Source organism: Cebidichthys violaceus, unplaced genomic scaffold (genome assembly GCF_023349555.1).
Source record: "Cebidichthys violaceus isolate CVI_PGR_0920_01 unplaced genomic scaffold, fCebVio1.0.p SCAF_10, whole genome shotgun sequence".
Classification (NCBI taxonomy): domain Eukaryota; kingdom Metazoa; phylum Chordata; class Actinopteri; order Perciformes; family Stichaeidae; genus Cebidichthys; species Cebidichthys violaceus.
The window spans coordinates 3,787,206-3,800,624 of record NW_027176263.1 but is presented as its reverse complement, the minus strand read 5'-3'; the positions used below and the strand labels follow the sequence as shown (position 1 = coordinate 3,800,624).

General features: G+C 39.2%; 1 protein-coding gene across 2 annotated transcripts in view; it reads right to left on the bottom strand.

The window, feature by feature from the left end:
• The window catches only part of LOC137880118 (cGMP-dependent protein kinase 1), an 84,064-nt gene that overhangs the window by 31,272 nt on the left and 39,373 nt on the right, over positions 1-13,419 (bottom strand). The gene's annotated exons all lie outside the window — the stretch shown is intronic.

Genomic DNA, 13,419 nt, shown 5'->3' with positions numbered 1-13,419 from the left:
TCACTCTGATGCATCTGTGAATGCACATTTGAGCCGTTTATGCTCAGTTAGATTTGTCTTATTTGTTTGTATTCTTTTTATAATTTTTCTATATCTTATCCTGTAACAAATACTTAAAAGACAGAAAGCTTGAGATACTTTTGATTTCTCTCAAGGAAATACTTTAATTTCCACGACACAAAGGTTTTCTTTAGCTGCTGATCAGGCCTGCAAAGCAAACAGGAGGAATGCTGGACACTAAGTCTTATTCAGCAGTTGGAGTTAATTGGTATTATTGAAATACTTTGCATGGGTGGCTTGCTCCAAGTCACACTGCAGCGTTGTAATTGGTTTAAGGTCAGGAGTCTGACTTGATTATGCTCAAGTTTTTTTTATTATTTCAACCCCTGGAGTTACTAATGACTCTTTGTATTAACCAAAATTGTAAAACTGTGACGAAAGTTATGTTAAGTTTGTCTGTACAATTTCTTGAAAACAATTTTGAATTGAATGTTCCACCAATAATTGCAATCTGCGTTGGCCCGAGGCACCAACTCCATAACCATAATACTCTCTATACATGCAGTAGATGGAGGTTAAAGAGTGTTTTTCTTTGTTTCAATATCGCACTGTGTCTCGTTTGTCCACAGAGCATTGCTCCATGAAGCAACCAGGTAATGTAAGACAAACATTACACATGCAGCAATATTGTCTTTTGAGAGCAATAGTTTTCTCTGCATGGCAAAACTCATGTTTTGGCGATTCTGTTATTGTGGGATTTAGTCGGTGCAAGAGATGCCCAGAAAGCATCGCTGTTACGCTACATTTTTTTGACACCTCCTTGAATAATAAAGTTCTCTTGGAGCAATCCTCACAGAATGCCCAGTCCCTGATCAGAAATGGTGCTGAATCGCTTGCATTTTTTTCCCATTCCTCTGCTGAGTTGGTGATTGATGGAGGCGTGGGTCTTTCAGAATTCCCTTTCTTTCCATTTTCAGTGTTTTTTGAGCCTCAGCAGCTTTGAGGTCCTCTGTAGTCACTTTTAATCAGAATGTTTCACCTCGACAGATCTCTGTTGTGAAGAGCCGCCCCTGTTGGAACCAGGCCATACAGGTTTTCATCAGAGCAGTGGACCTCTACCCACACCTGCATGTCATTATATTTCCACATTCAGCTCCATTTCCCAGAAGAAATTGGCTTGTTGGGGCAGAAACTTCATAACAAAACATGTCAAAACCCCATATTTCAACTGTAAAGTAACTTCCAGAATTCAGTGCTTCACTTTGTTAATAGCATTTCATGGTAATTATTTCAAAATTACTTTGGAGTATATCCCCGGGTCATTATCTTTTGCAAGAAGTGCTCTCATTTCGACTTCACGGCTTCAATTGTGCAGTTATACAGTGGACTGTTAGGGATAATGAAAAGAGAGAGAAAATCTCCAGTCTGACCCCAAAAACTGGAGATCCCCAAGGAGCCTTGTGGCCACAGGGACATGTAGTAATATTAGAAGAAAATTCATCAGATAAGAGTCAGACTGCTTGGTATTTTGTTTTGAGTGTCTGTTGCAGAAGCTGATCGTTGTATCTCATCCTCCCAGTCCGACACATATTTAACATTAGTTTTTAAGATAAAATCCAGTTTTGTCAATATCAAGGTGGTATGTTCACATTCCTGTGGACAGTGTTCTGTCTTTTTGTCTTATCTGTGTGTTTATTATCTTCTGCAGAAAAGACGAAGCCAGGCTGCAACAACAAATCAAGAAAGCATGAAAAATCAATGGCATTGACCAATAAACAGCCACTAGCCTGTAAACCAAACTTATCCTCAAAAAAATATTTTTTTTACAGAATAGTATCCAACCCCATTCATTTCAATGTTGAACCTGACCCAGGGAAAGACTTTGTCACAAAATCAAAACAGGTGGATACACAAACTCTTTTCCCTCAATTCATCAGCCAGAATAACATACAGCTTAATCAGCAGGTCTCTTTTTAAGTCACGTTTGATTTTAAAGTGAATTGACTGCTTTTATTAATTTCATTTCACTTTATTGTTTATTCTGTCTCAGTCTCGGCATTATCAAATGTGTTTTATTATGAGTGTGGACTTTATGGTGTCCTCATGTCTGAAGCACTAGACCAAACAAATTTGCCGGTGTTGGATGATAAAGCTGATCTGAATCTGTCAAGTCACAGTGCAGGCCTGGGCCTGCAGTTTAATGGGCATTCTCTAATAGTGTGTATTTGATACTGCTACACTTAATAAATGTGATGCCCACTTGCTCTCTCTCACACACACACACACACACACACACACACACACACACACACACACATACAGCAAACCAGCGTATGTTTCTATCCTTGTGAGTATAGAGATCTACCTTCAGAGAGTGAGGATATTTTGGGATTCTTGCCAATTGTCATGTCTTCATGGGAATATTTTTTTTTTAGGTAAGGATAATAGCTAATGTAACTGACCACTTTATGATAATGCTCAAGTTGAAATTGTCTTTGATAACCTGTAAAATACTGGTAATTTAAATATAGCTGCATGAACACACATACAAAAACGCACAAACTCTTATATTCAAGGTATTTATGTACACACACACACGCACACACACACACACACACACACACACACACACACAGTGAGTGAACACACTCTCACAGACACCACAATTTTTCCTCTGCTGACCAAGAGTTTGGCTGCAGTTTAAAATAGGGCCAAACCACAGGAGAAATGCCCTCATTAAACAGCCTGACACGGTTTTTGGTCAAAGACACTTTCTCAGAGTGGGAACCCCAAAACACACAAAATGTGTTCAGACACAGATGTGTGTAGACACAGACATGCAGACATCCTTTAAGAGCGCACACATACAACTTTGGATATCATAGTATGGCAGTGTTGTCTTTTCTTGGTTTTAAAGGCTGCATTACAATAAAGTGATGAAATGTCATGAACATATCAGACTGCTCTAGCTGTTATATTATTTGCCTTAACCTACTTAATCATTATATCCTCATTACTGGAGATTATTTATAAAAAATCTCATTGTGTAAATATTTTGTAAAAGCACTAATGGTCGACCTTATAATATCGTTGCAATATTGAAAGAGGTATTTGATCAAAAAAAATTGTGATATTTGATTGTCTCCACATCGCCCAACCCTACAGACACACAAAATGAACAGTAAGCAATTATCTAACACATTAAGTAAAAATGTAAAACTATACATCGTGAAATACGGTCAGTACAGTGGATAGGAACACTGATATCAGAGTCCAAACACACATGTTCCACAATTATTTCCCCTCTTTCTTGCAAGCTTTCCAAAGGCATTGTTTTAAAAAAAAAAAATACTCCCTATCTGGATATCGTTATCTTTTTTAATCAAAAAGGTTATTTCTGTAGGGGTGATGATGGACAAATGATTCCAAGGTAGACTGAGGGCCCAGCCAACCCGGTATATGGAGATCGGTCTTGGGAGAAATTATTAAGAGTAGCCCTCTAATTTGACCCTGAAGCAACAAGAGTGGGAGGTTAGACATCACTATGCAGTGTTCAAAGAAGTGTTTTGGCGTGTGGGAGTGTTGGGCACTGGGAAATAAGATATGTAGGGAGCCTGCAGCGCACCGCAGTAGGTAAACGTATTATTCGGAGGCTTGAATAAATTGCGGTGAGACTCAGGGAGCTAGTTATCCTGTAGTGAGGGCGCAGATGAATGTCATAATGCTCATGGGCTGCCGACCATTAGCTTCACAGCTTTCTGAATGCTCGTATCACCCCAGGCAGTGCTGGAAAGATAAGGGGTGTTGTCTGTGAGTTGTTCCAGTTGGATGGGGCTTTAACAATCATGCGATGGTGGACTGTAAATGCATGCGATATGAAACCAAAGTGTATATAGGGGTAGACAAAAAACAAGAACACATGTGCAATTTAATGCAATACAACTGAGGCTTGACAAGTACTTTTTTAAAGAAAATCGGTGGTGAGCATGTTGCTCTTGATTGCATTGTATTGTTGTTGCATCATATTGTAACTTATCTGCTGTTGTCATGCCCACTTCATGTAATGCACATCATATTTAGTCTTAGCCTGAGAACATGATCATTAGCATTTGTCAAATTTCAGTCGTTTCTGTTTTGCAGTAGATATGTATGTTTAACATGTGTCTTTCCGTTGTCTTTCCCCAAAAAAATGTTTTCGTGCAACACACATTGGCAGCATTAAGGAGTGTTGATGCACGTCGACTGAGACCTGTAGCAAACATGCTTTCATGCAGACAGAGGAGGTAGTTTGAATACTGTAGCCAGGATGAGCCGATTCCAGGAGCCAAAATGATCAAATTGCTGCTATTGTGAAAAGATGTACCGCAATTGACGCTGCGAAATTGGCCTCTTGACGTGCCTCCATCCAGCGTTGTGTGGACGTACATAGACAAAAATGGGTGCATGTCTTTTAATGTGTCATGTGCAACAGGTGTGTGTTGCACTTTATTGTTTATTACTCATCTCAAATATCACATTAAGATAGCTCATTCCAACAACGGCTGGTTTTCGTAAGTGCATGTAAAGTGTGTAATTGACAATTTTGAATTAAAAATGCTGCTCCCTAAATTGAAAATCACTATAACCCTGCGGATTACTGTTTAACACCTATTTTCTCTTTGCCCCTTGAAAGCTCCTCTAAATTGAATGTAATCCCACCTCGGAGTAAAAGATGGCTATTTATAGCCATTCTGCCAACAGCCGAGAACGTTATCATTAGCATTTGTTCGTGCTCTTCTTTTCCTTCCCTCTCCTTGATGAAGGGATTGTTATTCCTGAGCCTTCAATTTATCCTAATTATTTGCAACAATAGATTGTTGATTGTGAATACTGGCAAAACTGGACTACTAGCTCCTTTGACATGCCAGGGGCACAAAAGCGAGGATCTGTGTTTAAACTTGAGGAAAACAGAGGTAATATACATATTGATGTTGCCACATGATAGAGTGCAGGACAAGGCCATCCCCATTCATTTGGCCCAGTCATAATTCATTGTAACTGAATTGAAGCCTAGGGGATTATGCAAATGCTCCATGTGTGTTTGTTCTTGTAATCTAATTTTGACTCATTAAATGACATAAATATAGAATGAGCTCAACAATGTTTCTTCTCTGTATTCGGGTCATGACAGTTTACATCCACAGAGCGTGGATGTGGGGGGGAGGGGGGGTTGAACACATCAGTACTTGCATATGTTTGTTACTGTGACTGTAATTTTGATTTTGGTCGTGTGCCGTAAGTTTTAATGGTTTAAGAATGACTCAAAACTGTCTACGTCTGGCCCACGATGATTAAGCTGAAGTATCCACAATCCTTTCCAAAAGCACCACAGGGCTACATGAAAGTGGTACTTAAATAAAGATTAGACCAGAGTCTCAAGCAGTGAAGTGTGTACAGAAACGTGTACACTCTGATGGCAAGACAAATATTTGTTAGTAACACAGTAAACACAGTGTAATGCACTGCTCAATGTACGTCACTGTGTTTACACTACAGTAGAAGACAGATAATGATATGTATTTTGACACAATATCGTTGACAACATCATTGCCACATGTAAAAGAACATTTATTAGAAAACCTTGGAAATGTTAACCAACATGTGTCTTTGGTGCCATGTTGGTTATTAGGATGTGTTCGGCTGTGAAATATAATTTTAGCACTTGTAGATTTTTAAATTGGGGTTACACAGCTCTGAGACACATGTGGAGTGGCGTCTCCAAACTAATTAGTGGGAGCACCCACCATATGATTTTCACCCTGGAATATTGTTTTAATGTTTGGGTTTGTGGGCATTTGAATTGGTTTTCACCATCACTCTAAAAAGTTTTCTGTCAAATCTGTGACTTGACTCCTCCTGCAACTTAATTTCTCTCATTAACATTTTTTCCTAAACTTTCCCCCTCTTTACTTCCTAGTAATGTCTAAGAAAATGAGAAAATCAACCGGTCTTCCTCTCACTGACTCAGAGACACACACACACACACACACACACACACTTAAAATCACAGTCACGTGAACTCTACTCCTTCGAGGCCTCCCACATGTCTTGTTTTGGAAAGCGTTAAGAGAGCGATGCTGTCAGGGCGGCAGGGTGGAAGAGTCTAATCTCTTTTCCCCCTAAGTCATTAATAATATCAGCCAAGTCTGATTACATCTGGATGAGCTCTTTAGAGCGTGAGAAAGCAGGACAGGTCATTTACGCCAGTGTCACAGAGCCCAACGAAAAAGAAAAACATTAGAGGAATTCTCCTCATAATTACAGATCTAATTATTATCAATATTGAGGCTTAAAGAAACACAAGACAGTGTAGGAAATAGAGATTCCTCCTTGTTATCTGGAGCATTGCATGTCTGTAGGTAGGGTGGTATTGTGTGCTCTTATGACAGGTTTTACAACTCAGTGAATCCCAACATGGAAAACTAGCCGGCTTAATCAGATGCCGTCTCCAGCTGCCAGTTCTACCAATGCTCCCATGTGGGAGACAGGAGTCCATGGACTTGGAGCAGCAGCTGCTTGAGAAATATTGAGCTGAACGACATGCCACCCATGATCCACCCACCACGCTCACCCACGTTGTATAGAGGAAAACCCATCTTTTGTTTTAGAGAATAACAGATTTCATTGCTGTAACATTCAGGGATTCTATTTCAGCTGCAGTGACATTAAAATTTGTTTAATTTCAAAACCATCTATGTTCAACCATGTCCACCGTTAAAAATGAAAAAGACCCGACGTGTGGGAGTCATAATATCTAAATGCATTTTAAATGCATAAATCTAACAGTGAGCACAGACAGTATACATTTCGGTTGGAAATTTCATGTCAAGAGGCTGATTGAATAGGATATAAATGGCTCATCTCTGTAACATTAACAAACCTCACTCTCAACCTTTATTCATCAATTACAGCCTATCTTGTTTGGAAGTTCATCATAAACATGCACGCATTTAGAAGACTGGAGTTTTGGTGTCGGACTGAAAAAGAATCCCGTTCATCCATCTAAAGTTAGCTCTGGGATTTAAGATTTGATGATGTAACTGATATCTGAAGCAAAGCAGTAAATATTTCTTATTGCCAGCTTGTAATCTTATGCATAAAAAAAGCATTATTGTTGAGAAGTTAAATTGAGTTGACCTCATCATAGTCTCTAATAGCATCTACTAAAGTCACTCAAGGAGAAGCGTCTGGAGAAGGGATGTGCTGTCGTTAGACAATCATTCATGATGGGTGACATTGCCATTACCTTACGCAATTTTAAAAACAGTGTTGACGCTTGAAGTTCACAGCTAACATTTCAAATAAGCAGAGGGAAAGAAATTTACAGAAGGACAAAGTAGGGGAAACGTGTAAACAGGAAGGCTTTGCTCAATACCAGCAAAAACACAATTTATAAGGAATATATAAAGGAAACAGGTTGAAATGGAAAGTACTGTGGAGCAGTGATTATATATTGTATTGTACAATGAGATAAGTGCAATCCAACCTTTTGAGTCATAGTTAATGGACTTGAGTAGTATTGACATTCATAACAAGCGGGGAGAATGTTATGTGTGGTGCAGAGTGAACGGATTATAACCCTCTAAAAGATGGGAAAAACAGGCTATAGGGAATAAAAAAAAAAAAAAAATTATGTTATGTAATATATTTTAATATAATATGTAAACACATAATATTTGTGGGCGAGTATTGTAATTATGGGGATAAATTAGTGAAACGGCAAAACAATACAATGCCAAAACCGTGATAGTGAAATACCATGTATTTAAATTTCTTTCATTTGAAGTATCTGAAGTCTAGAAATAGAGACGGGGAAAGGAGAGCAGCCAAGAAGAAAAGTGAAATTTCTCTTTGAGGAGTAATTCATGAATGGTAGAAAAGAAAAGAACAAAGTGAATAGGAACGAAAGAACAGTGCGTTATAATAAAGAAAAATGAAGCAAACTGTTAACATGTTGTTCTTTCTAAAAGCCTCTCAATACATTTTCAACAGGCTCCTGTCTTTTGTTAAAAACATTTCCCATGAACAGGAATTAATCTTTTGTTCTTCCTACTCAGATTTAATTTCATGGTGTTATTATTGAAGTACTGCTATCTGAGCTGATGACTTCAAAAAGAGGAGAAACAACCACGGCAGCATCTGAACTCCAATAAAACATTACCTTTCAGCATAAGTTGCTTCGTCGTCGGTTTGTAACATCAATTTGAATTGTTTGTTGTCCTTATCGTCATATGCAAGCTACCAGAAACTATTTGCCACAGAGGAAATCAGTTGGAATAACCTGATAAGTTTCAGTCTGCCCGGCTGTAGAAAATCAAACAGAGGAAATGAAGTGTGTTTGCTATTCATCAGCATGTAGGCTATTTTAGGCCCTGGTGCAGGTTGTATCAGGTTACAGCAGATGACATAATTCTCTATATATCTGGTTCTGTGGACTACTCAAACTCCACAATGAAATCTGCCAAATTAATGATTTTTCAGGGAGTCAAATATGTATTTCCTTGTATAGAGAAATGGGGGCGTGGCAGTATGCTGATTGAAAATAGCGGACATGTGCCTGTCATTTTAGAATGATTCTGATTCACTAACATGCGCACGGTGGTAAGAATTAAATTGGACAGTGCACGTGTGTTCTGTATCCCGATGGTAATTTTGGTGTGTGCTTATTTTGTGCACAAACAAAGAACATTTCTACGCACAAATTAGTGAATGAGGCGCATTGTCCAATTGTCCCTACATCGGTCCAAACTTTAAAAAAGTAACATCCTCTTAAGTCACAAGAAATCCAGACATTAGTGTGTTTAGCTAATCCTTGTCTTTGTCTTTTTGTATAATTTAGTTTAAATCTGTATCTATTACTTGTTTGTGCTATGTATGCATACTGTGGAAAATAATTTCCTCCTTGAGGACGAATACTAAACCATCTGTCTAATTGCTGTAGATAATACCCTACTGAATGACTAAACCGTAGTGTCTACAATAAAATGATATCAAACTTGTGAGTTCTTGTTTCAGTTTCTGTCAACAAAAAGAAATAACTTGCGTCATTGTTGCATTTCATCAGGTCTTCTGTCAGTCAAAGCTGATGTTTTGAACCCCGTTGAGGCAAAAGCATCAGATCTCCGAACCCAAAAATACCGAGCGAAGCCGGAGTGATAATTCCCCCCACTGCTTTGCCAGAACGTGATGAATATATGTTTCTGCGACTGTGTGTGAGTGAGTGACTGCATGCCAGCATTGGTGCGCATACTCATTGTATATGTTTGTCTGCCACTCTTGATCTTTTTTTATTTCTTTTTTTATGAGGCAGCAATTATTCTGACATGAGACTCTTTACTCTGCAGGAGTCCTGGATTCAGCTCAGGTTCTGAAACTGAGAAACTGTTCGTTATAGGAGGAAAAGATGCATAACCATGCAAATATTAATCAAACTAACGTGTGGCCCTGATATTACAGATGGCTTCCTCTGTTCAGTGATCTTGTGTGATTAAAAAGAACAATTCTGCCATGTTTGAAATGTAACATATTACTTTATACATGTCAACGTCAAGCGCACACGTTAGTATATCTCCTTTGCACACTATCTCCAACCTGCTGGTCAACACATATAAAGTGTTATTATTCTGCCACCAACAGTTAGTTTCAGTTTAACAGTCTGTTGCTAGTAGCAACCAGTACCAGAACAGCCTAAAGCAGTTTATGATTGGTACATCCACCGTTTTGTTGTGACCATATTGATAGGTATCTTTTAATTCTCTAAATGCCATTGTTGGACCATCATTTGTACTTCATTTCCTATAGCATCTTGTTAGCTTATAGTTATCTTTTCCATTGTGACACTTTGTTTCCTCCTGCAACCCTGTCTCCCAGAAATTGTGTTTGTATATAAAACATTTGCAACTGCAAAAGTGTTTTTAGAGTCATGTAATGCCATCTGAATTATATTTTATCAACATAATAAGTAAACATTTTTGATGGATATATCTGGAGAATGTTTATTCTGAATGTGGCAACAAAACAACATACTTAATTGGTTTTCCCTGCAATGTCTGCACTTACAATATATTATCTGCTTGTAGCAACTATCATAAATGCATTTTATGGGTACAATTAGGCGGTCAAAGCACTTGGTTAAGGCTAAGGAAAGATTGAACTCGCTGTTCACTATTGAAATAAAATAAAATGACTTGCCATCCCCTGTCTTCAACCTCTATAGGAGGTGTGTTTAGCTTGCTGCAAAGCCCTAGCACCTATACATATAGAGAGGGCAGAGGATATATTGTTAATAAATTATAGAAAATACCACATCTTGTTCACCATCATCCACTTCTCACAGGGCATGAAATTAAGCTTGGTTTTGGGAGGATGGAGGTCAGCAAATAGAAATTGCATTGCCTCTCAGTCAGTTACTTTAATTGTATTGCTATGGTCCCAAACATCAGGGCCTCTTCGCTGCCTCAGACCAGAATTGGCAAGACACAATTTAGTTGATGAAATTGTGAAGACAGCAGGTGGGAAAGGAAATATTGTGGGCAAGATAGCACGTAAAACCTATCTTATAATTTGTTCCCCTTTTTAGAGGTATTCCTGACTGAGAAGTTACAAAGTCAAATCGGATTGCTCAAGTCTTCCCTATAGTCGACTGATCTTTGAAACCTTTTTTTTCCCTTGCTCATTGATCCCCCTCTGTTTAAGCTGTATCTACAGAAAACAAAGAGGTACAGCTCTTTAGCCTGCTTGCTTTTCATGGTTGTAAGAACAACTTTTGGTCTTAATTCCACTTCCTCACTGTATTAATCCACAGACACAGGGGAAACAACAAGGAAGTGAAGGGACAGTCACCAGGAGACGGAGAATCAAGCCTCAGACAGCTGTGATATGTACTGTTTGCGCAGCTGTTTCTATACGCCTCCCCCAGCTGATTTTAGAGATTCGTTCATAAATTCAAAATATGTCTAGCACTCTGACAGTGCTACGCTCTGATGCGAGTCCTCTGATTAATAAATGTTCATGTATTCCTCTTCTGCCCTTGCACTCAGTGCCAGCCATACAGCTTGTTCTGGTATGATTGTATTTTTCAGGTAACAAATGACAATCAAACCTTATAAAGGGGAAAGGTTAGTCACACCTTCTCTCCCAGATTTGCTCAACAAATAGTGACTAATTGCAAAATTGTATGTATCCCAGACCTATCTGGGTTTTTTGCACTGGGAAAATCAAACAAAGTAGCACATTTAAATCTGTAACAGGCATCTTGTTTCACACTGATTCACTTTAATTCTTAAGGCTACATTTTCTACATTGTGTGAGAAACAGCTCCCTTACAGAATTTCCACAGATGAATCAAAAAGTTCCTAAGATCAATAAGTCCATTAAACAGCCAAAGGTGTGAGTCACACATGCCCCAGTTTCGTCTATGGAGGATTATCTTTCATGTTCCTCTCAAGCAACATCTTCCAAAGATCACTATATGTATCCGAGAGCCCGTTAACACTTAGCATTTCAAGTGTTGTGTATCTGGATCAAATCCAGATGAGATTTAAGGCACTTCCATTCACACCTAGCCACATATATGCGCCTCCGTTGGCTGGATCACGAATCTGATTGCAATTCATCTTTTCACACAAATCCGCTTGTAAACCTGTGTCAGAAACACCGGAAGCCTAAAAACCATTACACCTGTTCAACATCTGGCTAGAATGCGTCTTGGGAGGTGATTCGAGCAAACCAATTTCAGTCCATCTTGAATTTTTTTAAGATCAGATTCAATCGGCCTGAGAAGCATTTAAGGAACAGTGTGAAGCAGTTAGGGGGATCTACTGGCAGAAATTGAACAAAATATCAATAACTATGTTTTCTTTAATGTATAATCTCCTGAAAATAAGAATCGTTGTGTTCCACTGTAGTTCTCCTACTTGCTTGGCATATGGGAGTAATTATGAACTGCAATTCTTAGCAAGACCTGCCCTAGATAGATAGTTGATGCAGAGATAATTGATTAAAATCAGGCATTGACCGTGAGTAGTTAGGGTCAGGATAGCCAAGGAAAAGTGGTCAAGGAATAGGACCTGAACCAATCAAGTTCAGTACCTCTGCAAGCATTGGCGCCTGGCCAATCCTAGCGCTCGAATAATACACAGGGTCGGTCTTGAGGCAGTGGGATTCATCATAGCACCACACAGGAAACATTTCAGTTGGTTGCAATCTGCAACCTCGCCACTGAATGCCACCAAATAATACACCGCACCTTTAAGTGACTATGTAAATACGGTAGAAGATTCCAGACAAGTAGCGCCTGATTCACAGCACTGCTAAGAGAAGCAGCTCAACAAAGTTGCCCACGTTCCCTCAGTGATACATTGATACTGGGCTATAACTTCACGAGCGACTAATAGCTTGTAAAACAGGAAGAAAGACAACAACAAAATAATGCTTGAGTGCAGAGAGCTGTCCTCAGTTACCCTGATATTCCCCCAGAGCAGACTGTATGTTCTTACTTTCAGCCTGTCCATATTGTCACATGAAACAAGAAAAGCAGTCGCTTCAAGCTACAACTGTGGGGCGTTTTTTTGACTGACTGACTGTATATTGCTGCTGTATGAAGTTGCCTCTCTGGGTGTTTTAACCTTTCAAGCAGTCTAAAACCCCTGAAGAGCCTCTAGCTCTGGGATCACACCTGCGCTCCAACCGAGTATCACGACAACAGCAGCAGCAGGGGCCCTCAGTCTCGAAGCACACACACACACACACACACACACACACAGTAACAACATTTAACACAGGCACTTACACACAAACGCACATACAAATTAAGATGCCTTCATTGAACTAAAAAAAGCCACATTGTCAAGTTAAAGGCACCAGACAGAAATACAGACGGGAACAACCTTGACTTCAAACAGCTGGGTGGGGGCTTCCCTGTCACCATCACAATGTTGCCACCACATTTCTTGCTGCACTGTGGCAACAGTGTTACCATGGCAGCCATGGAAACAGAGAAGATTTTTCTCCCGCTCTGTCCTACTGGAATTCTATCTACCAACGCCATTCTTTCTGTCTTCTTCTCTCTGTCCCCGTTTCTGCATTTCATTTGTTTTACCAATAAAACCCTTTATCATACGGCAATAAATCACTCCTGAAGCTCTGCATACATCTGCACGGAGTGATGGAAACAGAATGATTGTGTCTCAACTTTTGCAACAAAATATCTGAGCAAAATTACAGATATGTCAGTCAGAGCAAACGAGATGCCAATTTGTGAGTCATTAGTATTTCCCATTGCTTTGTGCGATTTTAGATGTGTTTTCTTCGCTTGTCTAATTTCTTGTCTGAATGCCGACGTGTAATGCCTACTCTCATGTTTACATTTGCATGTTTTGT